Source organism: Myiozetetes cayanensis, unplaced genomic scaffold (assembly GCF_022539395.1).
Source record: "Myiozetetes cayanensis isolate MyiCay16 unplaced genomic scaffold, myiCay2020 scf5-8, whole genome shotgun sequence".
NCBI lineage: Eukaryota > Metazoa > Chordata > Aves > Passeriformes > Tyrannidae > Myiozetetes > Myiozetetes cayanensis.
In genome coordinates, this window is record NW_026087742.1 from 30,904,461 (window position 1) to 30,929,201 (window position 24,741).

The following is a 24,741-nucleotide window of genomic DNA, read 5'->3' on the forward strand; positions in this document are numbered from 1 at the left end:
ATTTCTTAGTGTGTTTTGAAGCCTTGAGATCCCCAGCATTGCAGTGATTTACTGCCAAAACCATCAACCTACGACATAAATCAGTAGATATGTCAAGTCTGATAAGGTATGGAATATAGGGGCTGTTGATTTTAGATAGGGTATCTAAACCATACCAATGAGAGTCTCCTGTCAGGGATTCAGCTTCCACTGAGCCTAAGTTGGTGCTGTTTAGTCCTGACATAGACAATACAGATTTTACCTGGTGCAGATTGATTGTCCACTATAATGTACAGAATAGACGTGAGTTTATCTACACTCTCCTTTTCCCCCTCATTTACTCGCCTTCCCCTCCCTCCTTCCCCTTTCTACACAACTGTTTCCTTGTGGAAGAGCAATTTTGCATCTGGTAATTTCAGCTCTGGATCCAGGGACAACGTGTTAGAGACAAGAAAGGCTGGGACAGACTCTGAGACATGACTTAATCCACACCTTTATCCCAACAAGGATCAGTTACATATCTGATGGAAGATTCTTCAATGTGTTCTGAAAGCCCTTCAGAACACATCCAAATAGTGTATTCCAGCACTTTGTTTTCCCAATCTGTCTAAGCTCTCTGCTGCTCTCTGCCTTGAATTATCTTCAGTTTAATTTCCCTACACTTTTTCTCCCTCTAATATGAATAGTGAAGAGAATAAAGTGCTTATTTCTTTTTAAAAACCTATTGTGTATTTAAAACTCATCACTATAAACCATCTCAAACTTTCGCCTTTCTTTTCATTGTTGCTCATGAACCTCTCACACTCATCCTTGTTTCTCCTTGGAGGTCTACGAGGTCTATGTCTATCTGGTGCATAGTTTTTTTTTGAAGTGTCCCAGGATTGTATCAATACTAAACTGAGCAGAGCAGAAGGTTTATTTTGCATTTTACAGACTGTACTTCTATCCATGCTGCAAAACGGCATTTTCCCTTTTTACAGAAATGTGGTATTCTTCACTCATATTCCCCTGTGGAGTTTTATAACCCCCTGCTAGGGAGACTGGACAGAGTTCTCTCTGTAAAATCAATCACAATTCCCCAAGTGAGCTTAAGTTTTGCCCAGCATGTAAAAATCTGTGCCCTCCAGTGATCAAAGGAGTCAGTGATCACACAGACTTCTGAGAACAAGTCATACTCTAAAACAAAAGCATTTAAAAGAAAATCTTAAAACCACAGGACAAATTATGTGCACATCTATGGTATTAGGTACCTAATTATCTCCCGCAGTTGGATCCTAACCTTACTAAAGAAATCCCTCTTCCTCTTTTCTGGCTCTCCATCTTCCCTCAGCATCTTTAGTGTTGCTCTCATCCACTGAATATTAAGTCATGTAATTTCTCTTGAAGATTAAGTAGAGCATCTTGGTGTGTGTATATAATATAACAGTTTTATGATTATCACACATCTCACTTAACTACACAGATTCCCAGACCCTTGGAATAAGTTATATTGCAAGGAACCCCTGGAGGTCGGTCCACCTTTACTCAAAAGCAAGTCTAACTGGATGAGGTTGCTGTGGAATTTACCTAGTTGAGTTTTGAACACTACCTGTTGAAATAACCTCCCTTTTGCCAAGTAAATATTTTGATCCCCTCCTCCTGGTACATATCCACTTAATATGTGAAAATACAGCATAAATATATTTCCCAGCTATTTTCTCTCTTCTTAGTAAAGACATAACAGAGAAGACCTATTTGTTTTTAACTATTGACATTTCAAAGTGGCAAGTGTTTCAGACACTGTGGCTTACAACAAATGATATGCCCTTTGTGTTTCATCAGTCTCTAGAACATGTATATCTTTATACAGCAATGTAGCATCTAAAATATTGTGATTTTACCTCTGGTTTCTTTACTTTAAATACATAAAAATATTGCACATTGTTTTGGTTTCTTTACTGCAAATCCATAAAAATTTTACACATTGTAGATACAAAATCCCTGGTAACATTTCAAGTGTAGATTTGACACCCAGTGGATGGAAGTAGCAATCAGCATTGAGGACAGTATTGAAAATGTAAGAGCTAAAGAAACTTCATTAAAAACTAAAAGTTATATTCTATATTATTTCAGTTTTGGTAAGTTTTTAGGAGTAAATAAATCTTATCAGGCTTAATGGAGTTTAGTCATTCTTAACAGCTAACTAATGAGCTCTCCAATTATGTAAAGAAGAGTAATTTAGTTTACACACTACTGTACTTACACTACTGTATCCCCTCACAGAAAGGGAGTTCCTCCTCTTCAGAAATGATTCACCCAAGGTCACACAATAAACCAGAGGTAGCAATAGTACTAGAGCTCAGGTGGTTCTGGCTAGTGACCTTATAACTAGTCTTTTAAATGATGTGTGATTTTCTTGATTCTCCCTATTCAAATACTTTTGATATCTGACATATATTTAGCAGCTATTAATAAAAGCTGAACTGATGTTTATTGCCCCACAAACACTCTTTAACATCATCAGTAAACCAAAAGAAGACAACCAGAACAATAAAAAAAATAAACTCCCAAACAAACAAACAAAAACCCCAAACCAAAACAAAAACATTTAAAAAAAGCTCTATGACTCCTGTATAAGTAAATGAAACTGAATTTTGCACATTTCTGGTAAGAGAGTACCTGTAAATAAAACAACCTATAAAGTCTCATGATACACAATGGCACAAAGGGGAAGATGAAAAAGCTTTTTCTCAAGGGAGGGAGGAAAGATGATATACTAATACTGAAGTTATTTTGTAAAGGGGACAGCAAATATTTAAACCATATTATTTAATTGCCTTTTTTTTTTTTAATTTTAGTAAACTTCTAAGTGGACATGATATAAGCCTTCTTCCTCATTGCTTGACATGAAATGTTATAAAAGAGAAGAAAGAATGCACAAACTACTTACCAGCAAGACTGTTTGCTAGGTAAATATTTCATCCAATACTTGTATGATACTTTATCCTCAACAGAATCCATATACTATTACCAGCGTCCTGTAAAATGATAAAGACAAAACAAACCATAATTCTTTGAGGAATATGGTAAGTAAGAAATACAAGTAAAGTGTCAGTAAGAAATACCATATGCTACTGAAATTTCATAACATATCTACTAGGAGAGTGAAGCTATTATTACAAGGCATCTTAACTAAGATCACTTATTGGGAAAAATTACATTTGAAAATAATACAGTAAAATACTGACAGGTAAATTTTGCTTCATCAAAAAAGGTTGGTAATCTATATTATTAAAAACCATTCATGATACAAAATTGATAAAAACTAAATTGTGTTCATCTACTTAAATGAAGAGATTTTTCTGGTGCTGCTTGAAAATCCAATGGCACTCTCAGTACAAAAGAAAATTGTTGAAAAAAAGTATAATTTCTGTTGCTTTGCTTTACCTCACTCCTTAAAGCTTAGTCTAAGCTGATTATTAGACTCTTCTCTGAAGCTGATAGAGAAAGAGAAGCACCTCTTAGACCAGGGCCTGTACAGGTGTTCTTCTCTTCACGTGGGTTGTTTAAGTGGTCAGTTCAGCCTGCACTACCAGCTAGTAAAGTTAGACAACAAGAATTCCACCCAGAAAATGCAGGGGAAGAAAGAATTACATTGTCTATTTTTATTTCAACAATGTTTAGCTGTCTCCTGCTCCTGCAATCTGCAAAGTGGCTTGTAAGATAGACTTCTTCATGGTTGTGAAGTTCTCTCAGATGAGATTGCAGGCTTTGATAAAATTAACTCTCCCTGAACAAAACTGTGGTGTTAGGGTCAGAAAAGTAGTGCAGATTAGACTGTAGACACTTTTCTCAAGGTCTCCCCTGAGATGATGAGAGAAGTCAATGGACCAACCTTAAGGCTGTTGTTTCAGAGTGGAGGATCAGAGTGCTCAAAACCCTGTTCAGGACCCCTATTTGAATACACTTGTCATCTCCTAAGTGTTAGTAAGACACATAAAGCTCAGTGTTTACAAAGAAAATGCAGTATATGCAGGGTACAACATAAATATTTTACAAGTGCTCAGAACCTGCTAAAAAAGATCTTTTCTCACTTTTACTAATGCATCCTTCATACCAATAACAACCTTAGTACATGTAACCACTTTATGTAAAAGGAATAATCTTGCCAAATATGAAACGGTTGCTGAGATACAGCCTGATCTGCCCAGTGAAAAACAAATATTACTTTTCAATCTGCTTTTAGTGAGTCCAGGAGCATCCTCGTCTTAAATGCTCTTTAAGAATATTTTCTCTCTTAACACACACCAATTAGAAGGAGGAAAGGCAGATGGTCAAACTAAATTAGAGACAGCATACCAACCCTGTCTCAGATCATCACCATTGGCAGATCTAGGCAGCATCACCATCCAGTCACTAGTTAGGAAGAGAAGTATATGTTTTTTTTTTCCCTCTATCTCTTTCCGGAACAAAACTGGAGAGGCATTGCAGCTGTCAGAGTACTCAGTTTGCAGATCTGAAGGAAGCAGAAATCTGTCTGGAGATACACAAACCCTTTTGGTGAAGGAATTTTCTTAATATCCAATCTAAACCTCTCCTGTCACAACTTTGGACCAATTCCTCTTGTCCTATCGCTTGCTACCTGGGAGATCAACCACTGCCTCACTGCAACCTCCTTTTAAGTACTTGTTGAGAGTGAGAAGCCCCCCTAAGCCTCCTTTTCTCCAGACCAAACACCCCCAGCTCCCTCAGCCACTCCTCATAAGACTTGTGCTCCAGACCCTTCACCAGCTCTGTTGCCCTTCTCTGGATAAGCAGAATAACATCTAATATGATGCCTGTGTTACTTATCAAAATGAGTCCAAAGGACAGTTATTTTTAGGTTTGTTTGTTTGTTTTATGATGATAGCTCCAACTCCTTCATGGTGGTGTTGTTAATGGACAGTCATTCTAGACTGTAACACAGTATCATGGACTAAACACCTGGTGACACTGAGACACAGTGGAGAGGGGCCAAATTTTCTGCACAGGAGGAATAAAAGACTTGAACCCAATGACACCCAATCCCGATAAATCCTCTACAGGATTACCTCACCCAAAAAAGAGAACCCTCTTGGAGAAACCTAGAACAAGCAGAGAAAACCAGGCCTTGAAGTCATGTTCAAGAAAACTAGATCAGTATCTTTGAACCAAGAAGAGTATCTTTGAGATCTTTCCTGTGACTAAATTCAAATGAATGACTAGATGGATGTAACATTTCAAAACACATATTAATCCAGCTTCCTGAACTGAGTAAAGAATTCAGTTCTGTCTTCCCTGAGATACTGCCCTGTACACTTTAGACACAAGCCTTCTTTCCTTAACTAAGAATATGTGAGAGATGACATAAAATAAATAATGAATATTAAGAAATTTAAGGAAGTTATTTCAGATTAAAAAAGTTCCCTCCCATGCCGGCTAAAAACTGCAAAAAATTCTCACAATCCTTGCACAAAACAAGTGTGCCTCACTTTGACCATATGCTTGAGGAAGCATATACACAGATGGGAATACGAAAGATAAAAAAAAAAAAAAAAAAAAAAAAAGAGGGAAAAAGGGTTACAACAATAAGTGGTGGAAAAGAGTCACTGAACTGTTGTCTATGGTCAAGTCAAAAAAGACTTCATAAGGCAAGGAGTAATGACAGCTTTAGATGGAGGAGAAAAAAGGAAGGCAAAAGTAAAACAAAATAAGATTTAAAATGAATGAGGATAGCTCATTCTTCTCTCCTCCTTAAGCCCATTTGTACATCAAGCACAAACCCAAAGGAGTGAGACACACTAAGGCCTTCTTAGGATGTGCTTTTGTCAGGCAGTCTTTGGCAGGCATTAAGCGAAAAAATGGGATGTCAGGGTTATGTCTCATCCTGTATGTTAGAACACCTTGAAGCTTTGCAGCTGAGCTAAATGATCTGCTTCTGTGTTTTCAGAAGTTAGTCACAACAAACAAATTTCAGCCCCCCCAAGTTACTTATTGAAAACCTTTTGCCTTTCTGGTGAGAAAGTAAGAGTTTGAAGAAAGATCTAAATGCAGAGTTTCATTACTGGACCAAAATAACAGATCCACATCTACCAATCTGGAAAAGTTCTTATTTGCTTTACATGCGAACATAAAAATCATCTCAACAAGCTATGAAGAATATTTAGTCATCTGAATGCTGAGTGAGTCAAGAGTGATCTCTTGTAAGGTTTGGGGTTGTTTTGCTTTAGTTCTTATTCTATCTTTTAAATTGAATATAAATTGTAGGCCACAAATGTACACAAGTTATCAGCTGTTTTATATTTTCATACTGACAATCTTATTTTTTGCAGGTTTGTTTTCCCAGTTGTACTACTAGAAAGTGTAAGTATTATATGCCGCATCTAACTGACACAGCTGCATTTCTAATTAAAAAACTTCAGGCATTTTGCAGTTCAGAATTAAGTATCTGACATGTCATGAGCATTAAAAGATACCATTTTTTTTCCAGTCTGAATTGCATAACTGGGTAACCCAGTCCCTGCACAACTAGGGGCTATTGTGCCTTGCCATGTCATTTTAAATGCTTTTTATATATGATAAATAATCCTTGTTAGTGTTTCCATTGTTGCTAGAGGGTTCTCTACCTCTTTATTTATATCCTACTTTTCTTGCCTTTCTAAAAACTTTTTTTTTTTCCAAAAAATTAACTTCTGAATACATTACTCTTGTCCCTTAGACCTTGCATTTAAGACTGTATTTTATAGTTGGGTCAGACTTATAGTAGGTAGAATTTTACTTGGGATAAAGATGTATCAAAAGCATGTTTGCCAGAGCTTTGGGAAAGCCTTGTATGTGGGAACCTGAACCACATATCGCAAAAGAATAGGTTCATGCAATTCAACCATTTCCAGATATCCACTTTGGTTAGAAATAACTTTTTATAGCACTTGAGATTTTTCAGGCCTGTTCAAATCTGGGAATCACGGAACTATGGAAATATCATATCACGGCGTGTAACACCATTTGAATTAGAGTCCTGCTGTGTTAGGCATTGAACACAAATTACATCCAGATTGCCCTTTAGTCCTAATTGCTCTCAGTTTTTATTTATAGTTTTAAAAGAAGAGACAATCAACCATACCAAGTTCTAGTCTTTCTTAATAATTACTTACAGACACATCCCACTGAGAACAAAACCGGCTGCCATTTTCCATTATCTATGACAATCATTCACAAAAGAATACAAATCCACCATCCTAAAATAGTACCTCTGACCTTCAGAGAAAGTGGAGATTTGCACCAACAGCCTAAAGTACAAACTAATGTAGCCATCTGGAATCCAAGAAGGGATAGAAGTGAATTTTGAGTCAAAAGTGAGCAATAAAATCATGCTTTGTCATGAATTTCAATAGTCTCAGGAATATAGCTTCAAGAAACATAAAGATTTGTTTTATGGAATGTGCTTATTGATTATTTTGCATTGAATTCTAAAGACTTGCAGTGCACTACTGAAGATGTTTTGTTTTGCCACATGGACAAGAATAGGAGGCAGAGCAGGACTGAAAAGAAGGATAGATGAGTCCACATGATGATAGCATTGCTAAAAGAAACATGGCAGGGAGGTTGAAACTAGGTGACCTTCAAGGTCCCTTTTAACCCAAACCATTCTATGATGCTGTATGATTCTATGATTTGCTGTGACAAGTGGCTGCATGGAAATGTCATTTCGACTGGAAGTCAGCTTAGAGTTAGGCAATGTATATTCTATAAAGATTTTTCTTAAATCAAAAAGACAACAACATATGACTTCCAGAGTTCAGTTGACTGGCCAGTAAAGACCCAGCCTAGTTACTGCGGAATCCTGGCCTGTGGCAGTAGAAAGATAATAGGGTAATACACCTCACTTTCAGATTCTAAAGAGCATGTCAGTTCCTAAAGTGCATGTGGTCTCAGAAATTTTGCATTGTATCTCCCAGCATCATGTAAATGGCCTGTATTTACCTGCAATACCTCTGGAATGGCAGAACACTCCCTTGCTCCTACCCCTATATCATGCCCTAAATGTCTGTTTTAGGGAGAGCAAAGTAGTTGTTTAGAATCACATGACTGCACTGATCAGAGGCAGGATCCATATGCCCAGCCATAGGCAGATATGAGATATCCAAGCATGTTCTGTTTGGCTTCCAGATGCTGTTTCAGAAGGCTGTAGGCCTTCTGAGAATGTGCTGGATATAGGTAGGGGAGTTAAGTGGTACCAGAAAACTGAATTTAGACAACTGAACTATGTTTGGAGCTCAGACATGTTGCTCACAAGTAGATACTCATAAGTAGGCACGTGTATCTGTTATATAGGGAAACTAAATCGCACTTGGAGAGCTTGACTTATTTTTGCCTTAATAAAAACACTTAGAATACATTGAGAGATTTTAGAGTATCTAGTAAACTCACTGAAGTGGCAGATACAGGATGGGACCTATGGAAAAGCATCCTTTTGACAAGGCAACTAGCTGAGAGTCAAGGCATGTAGCATGGCTGGGATACCCTAAGGTAACTATATCAAACTTTTGCATCCACATCAATGATGTAACTTAAATCGAAGGAAAATATTTCATCACTTTGAAAAGTCCCTATTGAACAAACAACTAAGCTTAAAAGACAAAGAGGAGCAACATATTTACTTTTGCACAAGGAGTCAAAGATGATGTGTGCTAAAAAGGCACCTTTTTTTTTCAGATTTTAAGCATTTATTGAACAGATTAACCTCTCTTTCATGATGACACACAGACTGTATTTCTCCTTCCTGAGCACAGAAAAAAACCCCAATCCAACCCAAAAACCAACCAAAAAACCCCAAATCCAAACAATTTTTTAGAAGAAACTGGATGTTGAAGATGCTTCATTTCAAATAAATAAGACTATGCTGATCAGTCTACTGCCTCAATGTATGGTGAGATTCCTCATTATGCTGAGTTTGCAATTTGATGGAAGTTTTTCCCAGAGATCCTTAATTTGGAGAAGCTTGTTGAATTTGCTGTCTGTGCTGTCTCTGACACCTGCAAAGTAATTTATAATCAGTTTTAAAGACTTTATCTAGGATGGGGTTAAGGCATCAAGATGACTCAGAATTCACAGGTACTGTTGCAATGTATAACACTTTTATATTCAGAGTCATTAATTAGAGAAGTACAACTGAAAATCAGAAATAGTACTGCAAGCAGAACAGGGCAAAACAAAATGTGTGGTCACTGCCCTTCAGTAAGCTGGAAGGATCTCTTCTATGACAGAAGTCCAGCCAATGTAGCTTTGAGCAATATTCAAGATTCAGCTGATATGCGATAAACCAGGCCTGCTTGCAGAAGATGTTATTCTGATTTTCCTTCCTGTAATGGTTGTGAAAAAATAAGTGGCATTCTGGCTTGTACCAAAATCTCTAATGAAACTAAAAGGCTGTTGAAATAATTACCTGGTAAATCAGTGAGCACACACACACACACACACACACAGAGAGAGGATTCTACTGCACCTTCTCACTTAGGCTTCTGATTTCTCTGATCCATTTTGCTATTAAATCCCACACATGGGAGACAGATAAAGGGAAGACAGACTAGGAGTACAGCATGAAAGATGTCAGGGCTTTAAAGTACATGTGATGAAATGAAAATCTGGCCTTGAATTCCCTTCTTCCACACAACGGTCTATTGTCATTCAAGTTACCTTAGGGACCCAGGTTACACACACTTTGATTCCTCTTCAGGTTTTTTGGCTGACAAAGGGAATAATAGAACTCTATGTACTTGAAAACTAATTTGTATTTACATCCATTTTGCCTGTGTATTACCTTAAGTGTGATGTGAAGGACCAGTCAAAGACTGTAACAATAGGTATTTGCAAATATTACTTTGATATATCTCACAAAGGCATATTCACAAAGGCTAACTTAAGTTTTGGGTAGTTTAAGACTAATTTCCCCAGGCTTCCACTATAGTCAGTTCAGGGAAGAGATCCTCTGTGGAGTGATGTAGATTAGGAGACTAAATTTTGCTAGTTTTTCTGATGGTCCCCCAAATAATATAATTTATGATTAATTGACATCCTCAGTCAATTCTCTTGCAAATAAACACCTACCTCAAACATAGAGACAGCATGCTGGCATTTTTAGTGATTTTTCAGAGTAGTATTTATTCTTTTCAAGTTATTAAAATTATATTGCAAAATACCACTTTAACAGCAGGGCTGCTGTGTTAAACAGAACTCAGCACTTGAACTATCACTGCATCATCTTTTTTAACATCCCTACATTGAAATGTCAAACCGTGCTCCCCTTACTTGTCTAAGTGGTCCACATTTAGAGAGCTCTATGCCTGATCAAAGGCCAGGTTAAGGATAATGCTTCCTGAGCTAACACTTCATGGAAAATAAGTTCTGAAAAAAGCTATAGAAAAAAGTGGGCTGGACAACTCTACAAAATAAGCACTTACTTGCATTCACACATCCACATGGAGATCCAAAAAAGTGTGATCTTTGGGAGGGTGAAGAGCAATAGAATTATACTCTGTTAAACCACTTCACTATGTTGCTGTTTCTTTACGTGAAAATAAGTTTTCTCCTTGCAGTTTCATATAACATGGTAAAATGCTCATGAAGCCAGCTCTGATAAGACAGCTCAAAGTCTGTTATCTAGTAATGTGAAGAATCATGTATTTGTTTCCAGGATTCTTCTGTGCTTTAAACAGAAAGTCTTGAGCTTCTTGTCAGCAGCTCAGATCTTGTGAATGCTTTAGAGATTTTATGGGAAGAGACTGACAGACAGCATGTGGTGATGTATCTGGTCACTATAATGATTCAGTTGTGTATTACTAACTGGCACTGCTGATGTCAGTTGAGACCAATTCATTCACTAAAATGTATTTACTGGTAGCTAGTTTCTAGTTTACAATAGTTAGAAATTTGTCACTTATTCTGCAAAGAGAAGGTAAGCAAGCTTATTATCTTATGTGCTACATATTTACACAATAAAATCCAAAGTCCTACATTTCTTAAGTTCATAATAATATTTTTCTTGTTCCTTTCTGTATTATTTTCCTATGTACTATTTTCTGTGGTTTATATATGCATCAAAATTAGTCTCAGAGACCAAGTTTTGACTTGGAGGAAATGGCAACAAAAAGATTTTAATTTTAAATATTTGAAAGTATTACTAGAAGGATAAGGATACCTATGAAGAGTGGAAACTGAACTGAAGCTTTTTGTGATTTGAAAAAATCTCAGCAATTTCACATCTGTCTCTGGGCATATTTGTGATTTTTAGCAAACCAAGCATTGAAAGTGTGAAAAGAGGAAAAGAGTGTTATTACAAAATGACATTATATCCAAGGTATGAAAAACAGCTCAGGATACCTGAATAGGCCAACAGTGTAAAAGTATAAAGCAGTGTGTCTTCCAGCTCAAAAGTTGTTTAATCACTGCTCATAAATGCTTGAAATGACAAAAGATTTATAATGGTTTAAAACTATGAAGATATTTGGCTTCTTACAAGACTTATTTCCAAAAGTTTTCAGTCTGAAGAAAGATTTTTTTTCTACATTTAACAAGGAAGGACAGGATAAACCCTAGAGAGAGATTCATCACACCTAAGTTAGACATCTGCATCTGAGCTAGTCACCCTAGGCTTCCTTTCCAATCAAGAAGAGTGAATGGCACTGCTACAGTGTGAGACATCTGTCTCTTTAGACCTCTTCTTTAAGACGACATGTTTTTCACCCCAAAACCCATTGTTTCTCATCTTTGATTTTAACTGTAATCTGTCGAACTAGCTCAGATAGTTGATGTTTAAAATTGGATACAAAATTCTCCTTCTACTATTATTCCAGAGTGGGCATAAGACATTCCTCAGTATCAGCTGCCATGCTGAGTATATGCGAATGTGTCACTGAAGTTAAACTCTCTCACAATATTCAAGAATAGCAAGGAGCTGGAGCTCAACGTTACTGTGTGTTTAATAATAATATATAGCTAAATAAATGAATTTAATTTTTCTTGTCATATTCAATGATGATTCTGATAAATAGACACTTAGGGGACTTGATCTTTTACAGGGTTTTTTTGACTTTTTTTTTTTTTTTGAAAGGTCTCATAATGGACCAGAAAAATATATACTTTTAAGGAGGAGATAAATGTCAAGATTCCTAATATATATTCTTCAGGAACTTCTTTCACATCTTTAACTTTCAGTGAGGAGATTTTCTTTCTCTGTGTATTCTGTGACCTTGGTGGTTCAACCATTAGAACATGTGACTTCTAAAAATATATCATCTTTTTACTTCTTATGCATACTGTTGTAATGCATTTAGACTGTTTGGAATTATACTTATTTTTAAGAAATGCTGTTTTACATTCAAACCTACATAAGACAAAAAAGTTTGTTTTTTCTGTAAATACCTTCAAGGAAAAAGAAACATTTTACTTGAAGAAGCATTTAGGAAAACATCTTTTGTGATTTACTAGATAGCAACTAAACTACAGAGATTCAGGAAATTCCCTCATCTTAAGATGGTTAGACATGGAAATGTATTAACAAATTTGCATGTTCAGTTTATCCTTTTCTCCTGCAGTCTGCATGCAGCCACTGCTGGAGAATGGGAACTGTGCTAAATGTGCCCAGGCTCTCCAGCTCAGCCCCTTTTAACATACATCAAAAAGCTAAGGATGTACAATGTGAAATGATAATTGAATAACACAGAACACTTTTCAACTTTAATCCAACTCATTTAATTAGCTGGAAAACTTTATTCATTGCTGTATAAGATTTCATGAGATGTTCTTCAGGTGCATACTTAAATAGAAATAAAATAAAAATATTAGAAGTTCTATACGTTTCCACATAACCCAGTTCAGGCCTGACCTTTTTAAAAATGTTTGTAACTCATTACGTGGAATCAATACCCTTAATTAACATTTGATTGTTAAGAAAGACTAAGTCCTTGAACTTATATATTTTACATATAGCATAATATATATAGCACCTTACAACATCTCTAAGAACTGAGTTAGATGTATCAGTTCCTCTATCAACAGAATAAACCTAAAGATGTTTTTTTTTTAAGTGCTCCTGAGTATCTAAACTCTATATTTTCTGAGAGAAATTAAAAGTGATCAAGTGGGCATAATGTTATGTATCAATTGAGCAAAAAAAATTGTTGTACTGTATTTTTAAACAGAAAGGTTAGATTGGATTCTGATAAATATTCCCATAGGAGGAAAAGACCTACTATCTCTTCTACTCTTTCACCCAAACACTGTAAATAAAAGGCAAGGAAAGCTTCTGATTTTTAAGATCATTGATTCAGTCCTCAGTCTGAGACTGTATACTTATCCAGCATTTCCAACACTAACCTCATGAGTATTTTAATTTTCTTTTAAGATTGACTAGATTAGGAAAAAAAAGAAGAAAAAATACTTACTGATCCTGGCCTTGTAACAAGAACTCCGATCACTACTCTCTCTGTCAAACCAACAGTTTCCAATCATAACATTTTTTTCCTCAGAGGGACAAAAGGAAAACATGACAATCTAAACCAATACCAGTGTACAGGACTAAAGTGGGAGTGGGAAGAAAGTGTTGATTATTTCCACGATTCATCCTCTGTATTATGAAGATTCATGTATCTGTTACAGTTTGGAGAGTCATTGCCAGACCAGACTTCATTCTAGTGTTGCAGATAACAGTCTTAACACGTGTTTTGGAAGGCAAGCTCAGAAGGGTAGAAATGTTTCACCTTTTTTGTCTGGTACACTTTGTCTTACACAAAACCATTGTTTCAATCCCATTATGTGCAAAAATCTTGAGAGTTTCTGAATAATGTAAAGAAATTTATTCAGCATTTACCTAGTCTTTGTAGATTTAAATTCAGAATAGATCAGTAAAATACCTCTCTGATCTCTGGACAAGCACATATCAAAGAACTTTACTAATTCCTCTATCAAAATTATGGATTCTCTCTGAACTATCACAATCTTCAGTGAAGTATATCCAGCCTCAACTTTTAGACTTCAGGTATTGAGATAACTATCATACATCCAGGAAAGTTTTTCCAGTGCGTACTTAGCTTTACTTAATATATATTACCTTGTTTCTAGCCTGGGTTTATCTGGTATCAGCTTCTACCCACTGAAACGCATTATGACTTTCCAGTAAATTAAAAAGTCATTACCATCAGATGGCTTTCCTCACTTAAGTGCTTGTAGACCATGATGAAATCACCTCTTAAACTCCATTATAAAATAAATTGATTGAGAATTTTTACTATATCTACTGAAAAGACATTAACTGCTTCTTGAAGTTATTAGGTAGCAAATATACCGCTATGTTCTCTAAAGACCTTCAGAACCTCTCTAGCACATTATAAACCCAGTATTCAAGAATAGTAGTTCTTTCTTTAAACACACCTTGTCAGTGTATTCAGGGAATTTCTCAACCCACAGGATATTTCATAAGAGAGGCATGGATTTACATTTTTCAGCTGTGAAATTCTTCCTCTCTCTCTGCCTTCTGAGCCTAACAGTTTATTTTCCAAATTCTCCAAAATGTACCAGTTCTTGTCTTTTGAGAATGGAAGTAGTTAGGTTCTCTCAAAAAATTTTAAAAATCCTGCTCAGAAAATCCATTCTGTGGCTCCTTTCCAGCTAACCATGCTCAATCTTCTGTTAAAAATGGAATTTTCCCTTCTAGTTTTATAGAGAGGAAACATATAGCCTAAATAGTAATGATTTGATACATCTATATATGAAAAGAATCCAACTTCTTTACTCTGCAAATTATTATCCTCTTGTCATCCAAAGCAAGTCATATATATAAAAATTTGCTATATAAACCTGTTTTATCTCACAAACTTAGGCAGAATCTCAGTGTTAAACAATCAGCTAAAAGTTACATTTACCTCCAATAAACGCTATAGACTCCATTTCTCTCTCAATTCATAAATTGGTGTAAAACTTGTTATTCTGGAATGTCTCCTCCAGCAAAAGCATGTTTTAAGAATGAAAAATAATTGTCACTAGTTTTGAGATCAATTCATGGCAGCAACAATATATTCCACCTTTGAATGCTGTTCAGCTAAGGCTACCCCTTGCTTTAAATGCCTGCTGCTAAAAGTGTTTGCTATACACCTGGTTTGGATTGATCTGGCTTGGACTGTAAAAATCTTATATATATATATATATATATATATATACTGTTATTATACTGTTATATATATATGGCAGTATTTTGTGCCACTTTCTGTAAGAAATGAGGGGATCAATATACCTTTTTCCTTTGTGATAGCATGGTACAATAACATCTGACTTACAGCAGTCATGATTTGACTCCTGTTAGCTATTGCTGAAGATAAGAAATCTATAACTCTATTGTTAATGTTGCACATCTGGGCGAGAAACTTCATTTTCAGAAATCCTAGTTGACTTTTATGGGTGGAGTTGAAAATGCCAGGTCTGAGAAAAAGAGAAAAGTTACATAATCTGGAAGGTATTTTCATTTTAGCACTTTATTATCCTTCAGTATTTTTTAAGATGTCTCTGAAATATGAAGCTGCAATTGCACTAGCTCCTGCCTTGCCTCCAGAGTGGGGATGGTACAGTGCATGTTACAAACTGGTGCAGTCACATCAGCGTATGAAGTTTCCAGGTCCACCAGGAGAAAGCACTTGCTCTTCAATGCATCGTGTTGTCTTGGCATTTTGATATACATTTAGTTCCTAAACCATACGTTCAGATAGGTAGCAGCTTCAATCTCTCCTTCAAACTTGATGGAAGTTTCAAAAGTTGTATTATAATATCATGGGTTGACAACATCCCACAGCTAAATGGAGTAAATTATATTTGTATAGGGTTATCCAAATATTCAGTATTTTCGCCTTGTTCCTCATCCTTATTTTTGAGTTGTTTGCTAGGTTATTATATGAGTACTACATCTATTAATGTAGACATGAGAAAGGTAGCACAAATAGTTACTTGTGCTGATCTGACTTGACAATCTCTCTTGGTTCCTTTTTTCTCTTATTTTTTTTTAACTATTTCTCTTGACACAACTCCAGCTACTTCTCTCAGTCCCAAAGCTACCATCTGGCCTGTAGCTTGGAAAAGCTGTTGTCAATGTAGAGTCTTCCTTATTTGATGCTCTAGCTAAGAATTCTTATAATCTCTACTCCCACTATCCTAGGCTTGCTAATAAAAAACAACAAATATTACTAAAAGAAACTGAAGTGAAACTTTTATGGCAGGAAAATAATTCATGCCAATGACACTGAGCAGATTTGAATTCACTTCAAATACTAACAATCTGCTTACTTGGAATAATTTTAAAAACAAAACCAAAAAATCCTAAAAAATACAAAACCAAAAAATAGGTAAAAACCTCCAAGCCACAACCAACCCCCACATACCAAAAATCCCATCTGACATGATTGTGCAGCAGATACTAGGGGAAGAAATACCTGCTCCATCATGATACTAGAATACTTGAGTTGACATCCTGCTTGCTGCAGTTATACAGCTAGAGATAAACAAAATGGCCAACCAGTCTTTTTATTTCTTACATGAAACAATAAAGCTGGTTAATTTTTCTTTGGATTGTTTGTATTTTTATGGTAGCATGTCAAAATATCACCTTAGCTTCATTTTTCGTCATTTGGAGAACAGTGAATGAATCATTACTTAGAATGCAATATACTATAGTAACTGTAAAAATTTCCCTGAAGTAAACACTTTCCAAATCTGATTTGCAATACTCGCACCCTGGTCTTTGATTTGTCAAGAGCTAACTGCACAGTAGTACAATAGCAAGCAGGGACAGAGCAGCAAATCACACTAATTTAATTGTGACAGAGACTGGTTGTATTATTTTGAATAAAAAGAAAAGAAAAAAGACTCTCAGAAATTGAATCTTCATGGTGAAAATAAGTTTCACAGAATTCTACAAGAAGAAACCAAATATAAACACTACCTGTAGCTTGAAAAAAACCAAAGAAGAGTATTTTACTCCAGCTTTTTACTTCAGCATTTTACTTTGCCTGTTTTAGTCGTTTTACTATTAGGAAACATAAATTTCCAGAGATCAAAGTCGATTGAATACTCCACTAAATCGCATGACCCATAGAGAAGAATTTCGTAGAAGATCATCCTGGTCACTGGTTAATGCTTGCGTTCAGACACTTCTGAACTGGCCAGCACTGGATGCAACAGAAAATTAAGTAAACCTCATACTAATAGGTGTTGTAGAATCAAGGAGTTTGATCAACAACATGAAGTCAGACTGCTGATTGTTATTGGTGTTTCTCAGGAATCAGTCCTGAAGCTAATTCTACTTAAAGTCAGTCTTAATGGTCTGGGCAGTGGGACAGAGCGCACCTCAGCAAGGTTTTGGATGAAATCAAATTGATTTGGGGAGTACTCAGTAAGTTCAAGGTCAGGTTCTGCCATTCAGAGAATACTCAGAGGGCTGGAGATATGGATTCAAAGGAACACCATGATGCTCATGAAAAAGAAAATGCACAGTCCTAGCACTGACATGAAATGATCCCATGCGATAACACAGGCTGAGATCTGGTTGTGGGAGACTGAAAGAGCTGGATTTCCTCAATCTGGAGAACAGAAAACTTAGTGTTGTTTATAACTGTCTAATCAGAAAGTATAATGTGGATGAAACCAGACACTTCTTAGAAATACAGAGATAGAAAAAAAAATGGCAAAGACCAAGCTGCAGCATGGGAAATTCTGATTATATATTAGGAGAAACATTTATTAGAAAGGTAATAAAACATTGGATAATATGGCATGAAGGGGTTGTACAATCTCTATCCTTAATACAGTAGAAATCCAACTGGAAAAGACTTCAAGAAATCTGCCTTAAGTTGGTCCTGCTTTGAGGAGCAGATTGGACAAAATGGTCTCCAGAGATTTCTTCCAGTTTAAATTACTCCATGAAATCATACTTTAGTGATTTAAAGCCTAAAAAAAATGTTGTCATTTTGTTTTCTCACAACATCTTTTTCTGCTCTAGCTGTCATTTCTGGATATTCTTGTAGGCAATAAATGCATCACAGTTCTTGTCTCCAATCTCTTGATATCAGAATTCTGCTTATGTCAAGAACACGTTTTCTCTAGATGTCTAATCTGATTAATTCCACATCTCATTAAATATTCAAATGGCTATTAGTTTTGATTGCTTTAATGGCCCAGTGGTATTTTTTCTGTGGTGGAAATTCTACCATTTTGTTGAGTTTTCCCATGTTCTTTCTTTCTTCTAAATCTCTGTTTCTGCAATATTCAGTGTGAGATTAGTGGTCTACTCTACAATTAAGATGGGACATCACTGGGATATTCCCTATTTATTAAAATATTTTGCTCTCAACAGCAGTTGCCCTTTAAGCAAAAGGTGCTATATGTAAACATGCTATACAAAAATAAAATATATTAAAGCTGGATTTCTATGGAGTAGAAAAATTCATTAGGGAAAACAGGCAATAAAGGGAGGTGGGGAGGGAAGAGATCTCAATTGCAAGGTCCATCTGTTACCTACAGGACAAAATCACTATTCTGTGGAAATAATTCCTGGCTGAGGAACAGTGTGGAAATCCACATCACAATCTCTGCTAACCAAGGGTTCATTTTGCTTAGTATGAAGATGCATAAATATAAATCTTTGACTGCTTGGACTTTAGTTGTGTTCTTGTTTCCAGGCTAGATGACAAGCATTATTTTTCTCTCCGTATGTTAATTTCTCCTAGACTACAATCCTAATACTTCCATCAATACTACTAGGAATTAATTGTATGAAGAAAAGACAGGGTATAAGTTTTAATAACTTATGCACTAACATGGATTTCTGAGAGACTTTGAGACCTGATGAACAACAGCTAAAATACAATTGCATTTTATGAGCTCCTTAGCTGGTCAGATGTCCAACTAGAACAAGGTGGTTATATGCCCAATGTTGACATCCCAACAATTCTGTCAGTTGGTTCAAATTACATTAATATTAATAGTTTGAGCTCTGCAGTTCATAGATGTGCATGACAGAGATTTTAAGTGATTGTCAAGTAAAATAATCACCTTTGTTTGACCATGGGCTTGATAACTACAGCTACCTTTGTGTGCTTAATACTGAGAAGTCCTGTATTTCTGTTGGACTAACTCTGTGATTTGCACAATATGTGAAGCTCACCAAACTGAGGAATGCAAGCAGATAGCCAGAAACTAGAGTGACTGTGCCCATGTGGCATGATGCAATGTGAAGATGTTCTATCCTAAGTTTTGGAAGTGGTATTACCATACCCAGCCCACTGCTATATGCAAGGAAAAAGAATCTATTGAGAAGAGAAAGCATGAAGTCCTGATATCTTATTCACCTCTGAAGCTGCTCATGGGCTAGAAAAATAGGCTGAAATAGTTCTGCTGATCTTTTTGGAAGGTGTTTTGGAGGCTCTTACTGGGAATTTTATACATTTATATGTATGTGTACAATTGTAAAGTATTTATTTTTTCTTAAATTCTTGGCTTTCTACATATTACACAAAACAGTACACAATTGTTTTGCATGAGGGAAAAATGCTACATAGGCTGTAATTTAAGAGAAAGAGATGATTAGTATGATTTCTTTGACAAGCACATACTTTTGTACAGTATTAAAGCAAGGTCAACTCAAATTTTACTGTGCTTTTCCTGGAAAATTCCAAGAGGCAAGAAAGTGTAATGTAACATCTCTGTTGATTTTATATCCTGGCTCTCATAGAAAGGGAATTAAACACTCAGTGTAAAATTTTACCATAAATATGTATATAGAATTTCTATTCACTGAGAACTGTCAAAGGAAGACTTGATTCTCAAGTTGTGAACTTCCATTTGCCTTTATAATTAGTTGATCATGTCCTCATAGTAATAAAGCAACACACAGCATTTTACTAAAAACACACCTGAAATTATTTAGGGAAGAAAATATTGTGCTTTTTCATTAAGACTCACATAATTTAAAAACATTCAAAGCTACAAAAAATAGTCATGCCCTTTGCCCTTCTTTCTCTCCTTTTTTTTTGCAGTGTTACTTTATCACTTGGGTCAAAGTGTGGCTAGCTACTCCAGACCTGTATCTTTATTAGTTTTAGATGTCTACTTTTAATATCCTGGTGCATTAAATTACCCAGTTGAGAAATTTAGTCCCTTTGGCTGGGGTGATGTCAATGGCCATACATCACACAGTTGGAGATGAGAGGTACACAGAGTTACTTATGGTATTCTCCAGAAGTCAGTTAAAATAGATATCAAGATACCTTTTGAGGAAATGGAAGAGAGGGAGCTGGAGTTGTTCAAGACAGTAGGAGTTGTTCAGCCTGGAGAAGAGGAGGCTCCAGTAAGACCTTAGGGCACCTTCCAGTACTTCAAGGAAATTAATAAAAAAATGGAGAGTAACTTTTTATGTGGGAAGATAATGATAGGACGAGGGGGAAAGGTTTTAAACTAAAAGAGGAAAGATTTAGATTGATGTTAGGAAGAAATTCTTTAGTGTGAAGGCGGTGAGGCACTGGAACAGGTTGCTCAGAGAAGCTGTGGATGCCCCATCCCTGAGAGTGTTCAAGACCACGTTGGATGGGGCTTGGAGCAACCTGGTCTAGTGGAAAGGTGTACCTGCACAGGTCAGGGATTTGGAAGTTGATGATCTTTAAAGACCCCTTCTAATCCAAACCATTTTATGATTCTATTGAACATGAAGTACCCTGCTTTAGTCATGTTGATCTTGGAAGTGCCCACAACCCTAGGACAAGCTCGAGAGACAGGATGGGATTTTGTGGAGATAAACAGGCAAAAGCCTGAGTATGTCAAATCTCATCATAATGAGAAGCAAGTTTATGTTTAATGGTATGTCCCAGAAGAAAAGTAGAAACAAAAAAATACAATTTTTCAGATGAGCAGAAGGAAGAAAAACAAACAAGAAAAAATAAGAAGGGAAAAAGGAAGAGCTCAGCACTGTGATAAAAACATAACTAACTATTCATGAAGTGAATGAGTATTTCAGTGAGGGGGAATGACCAGCATAAGAAAGAGAAATAACATCTAAGTGGTGGCTTTTAGTAATGAATCTGAACACATTGCAATTAAACATGGAGTGTAAAAAGTGGGATTCAGAGGAGATATTTTTCCTCCTAAATAATAGTTCATATGTGCATACATAGAGGAAACAGTTTTTAACTAGAAATTCCTTCAACTCCTTTCATTAGGAAATGACAAGTTTCATTAGAAGGATATTTGGTGATATTTTTTCTTCTCTCCCTCCCTTTGGTAATTCATCCCCACTCATGTCACACTCCATTTTTGTCTTTGGTGAATTTTCCTATTTATCATAAAAGGAGCAAGTCATCAGGCCCACATTTTGCTAATATGGAGGAAAGAGTAGGAAAGTATTAATGAAACTTCCCTCAAAAGAGAAGAAAGCCCAATAGTGTGCAAGAGCTAATGAACAAGTATTCTACTCAGTTGTGGGGAGTTGTTGTTTCACTTTGGTTTGTTTGCTTTTGTATGGTTTCCATTTGCAGAGGACATATATGCTAAAATATATTTTTTAAAAGGTCATGATTTGATATTTTTCCAGACAAGATGTAAAAGACATGAAAATATAATTTTTGAACTGATAGAGGCCATTAAGGTCAGCGATCAGAGAGTGAACACATGTTAATACAGCAAATAAGCTAAGAAATCAGAGCTAGACTAATATTATTTCTACATTAAAGATTCAGATTTTTGGTAAGCAATGCTTATATCAAAAGAGTATATTGAAATACAATACTGGCTGTTGTACATGACCAAATCCTGAGGAGCTTTTAGGTTTTTTTGTGGTGGCTACTTTTTTCTCTGCACAGGCTTTATCTGACACGTTTCCAGGTAAAAGAGAGAAAGTTAACCCTCAGAGGGCATGATGAGAAAACCAGACGATACTAGCACAGGCACAGTGACTCTGATTATACTGAAGATTGCAACTCAGCAGGTAATGTAATGGTTAGGAGAATAAGGTAGTAGCACTAACCAAAGGGGTGGTAAGGCTTGAATAAAATTAAAATCAACATATACATGATATTTTGAATTAATCTTTATAAACAGTACAGTTTACCAATCCAGGCCAAAAGAAAAAGGAAACCTCTAAAAGTATTAGAGATAAAGGACACCAACAGTGATTTGTGGTTGTGTTGTTTATGATTTTTAATTCAAATATTATTTATAAGGCAACTGTAGCTAATGGCCACATTTTTTTTCTGTGGAATGTATTGAACTATACAAGCCAAAATGACTGCCTGGTTTGTCAACCAGGTGGAAATTTGGATGATTTATTTGTTCCTGATCTAATCCTCATCTATAATAGCTCACTGAATTATGACAACACCTACATAGAACAATAAGAAAATATACAGATCTCCACTGTGTCTTATGAGGGAAAAAACCCTGGATGAGCAAGCATTGCAACTAATACTTTTACATTGTTTAATCTATTACAAATCCTGTGTCTTTTATTTTACAAGAAGTTGAGTTTAAAAAAAATATAAATTAAATACTTACATCACAAATCACAATACTTAAATGAATATGCCAGAATAATTTTTAAAAATATTATCAGAGCTATCTTTCAAACTCCAAATTCACAACTCCTCATCTATTACAAGAACCCTGACTGGTTAAGTAGCATAGATTCTAATAAAATAGTAACATTTAAACAGTGTTTTGAAAAAGGTTATACAGTTTTTTGGGGAAAACAAATGAATTTTGCATTTTAAATATCAACAAATATTTATATAGTTAACAATCTGCAGCTTAACTGGTCTCTAGAAATTTAAAGAAGGGGCATATTGTAGTACTCTGTGATAAACTCAATAATAATTAGAATTCCTACCAGGCTGTTAACTAATGCAGATATATTAATGCATATTTTTAGCCGAGCTTATTATGTTCTAATAAAATTTAAAGAAGCATAGCTGAAGGGTAAGAAGTAGCAGCATCTGCTCTACTACCAGCTCTGCATTCTGCTGTGCCATTTAGACACTGCCAGTGTGTATGTTTTTGAAATACTGAAATAAAGTCCTAGATTGAACTGCCATAACTGCTTTAAAGTAGTCTGTGTATAAGCCTCTGCTTTTAAATTCTGTGATACAGCTTTTCTGGAGAGATGCAATCTCAAAAGTAGGAGTCTGAAATAGAGACCCAGTTCAACAGAAGTGATGGCACTTGATCCTTATGGTAGTCTCTCAGAAACAAGCTTTCACTACATGTATCCCTAAACATAGCTGTGACCCTTTCTTTGATGTCCAGGCTCAATAAAAGAAAAAAAAATTGTAATTTTTACAATTATTTTTGTACATATAACCTCTAACTTCTACAAGGCTGGTGTCTGTTTCATGGCTGGGAATTGTGCTAAATGGGGATGGCAAAAATGTTAAATGGAAGATGATTAGTCTTGTAGAACTGATGTTTCTTAAGTGATACATATTGCTCTGAAGGACAAAAAATTTCAAGGCAAAGAAGAATCTGAGCCTTTACATACAATTTTGTAGAATTAATGTTGCATGAAAAAACAGTCCTTTAACGTTTTGTTAATATATTAGTCGTTTGCATGCTTTCACCCCACCCTTCAAATCTGCTTGCAGGCTGATAGAGTCAGGGAGTTGTGTCAATGACACATCTAAGTTATAATGGGTTAATTCCCATCTCTCAGGGCAACACTCATGCTTGATAAGGTGTGAGATCTGAGGGCACATCAGCAATGTGGAACATGCTGAGTGCCTCGGACAGTGTCATTCAGACACCTCAAGGAATGTCTCCCCCAGGTTGTATCGCAGAAATGATGTTATAATCTGCGAAGCTGTTCCACTAGATTTGCTTTCCTTTAGGAATCATGTAGAAATAATTTAGTTGACTTCAGGCAACAGGACAAAGCTCTTTGGAGTTCTCATGTCAGGCAGGCAGAAAGAAACAATAGTCTTAGTCCTATTTAATGAGTATTGCTTGATTTAGGGAGGAAGGTAGCATTACAAGGAGTGTATTCGCTTTTGGAAAGACAAATATGCAAGAATCAGTTTAATAATTAGTGAAGTAATAAAAATAAATAATTTCCTTTTTTTTTTTTTTTAAATTGTCAATTATATGTAATCTATGATGTAGTTCTGCTAATGCAGTCCTCTTTCCTGAAATTTGTGCTCTAGGGATTTCAGTACACAAGCATCTTTTATTACAATGTAATTTGCATACAATAGCAAAAAGGGAAGGGAAGAGGAGGAAAGAGAAAGGAAGGGGAGGGTAGGGAAGGAGAGGGAAGGGTGGAGAGACGATCCAAGGCAGCAATTATCAAGTTACAACCAGGGATTGATCAGGGCACCTCTAAAGCGAAGCTGGGAATCCTGTTAGTTATGAGACTGACTCCCCTTTATAGGCTGCTCAAGGGCACATAAAGCACACACGTAAATGTGGATTAGGAAAGGAGCAGGGTCAGAAGGAAAGTTTTTAAGTTCCCTCTGTCAACCAGTTTCAAATGCCTGATCAAGAAGCACATCCTAAACCATCATTAATAAAAATAAATAAGAGCCTAGCAGAAATGTGATACACACCATGATGCAACTAATTGGTGTCTAGAGAGTAAGAAAGTGTTTAAGTAAGAAAATAAATGGGAAGGTTATTGATGACTCCCTTCTCTCTAGAGATAAGATGTTCAACATATTTCAGTTTTCAGCACCTTACTCATTTTTCCAGCAGGGA

At 35.9% G+C, this 24,741-nt stretch overlaps 1 protein-coding gene across 1 annotated transcript in view; it reads right to left on the reverse strand.

Moving 5' to 3' along the window:
* TENM4 (teneurin transmembrane protein 4) overlaps positions 1 to 24,741 on the reverse strand; it is a 1,544,468-nt gene that overhangs the window by 731,760 nt on the left and 787,967 nt on the right. Inside the window, exon 6 of the mRNA XM_050333746.1 lies at positions 2,909 to 2,996. The gene's annotated coding sequence lies outside the window, so the exon portion shown is untranslated. The remainder of the gene's footprint in view (positions 1 to 2,908; positions 2,997 to 24,741) is intronic.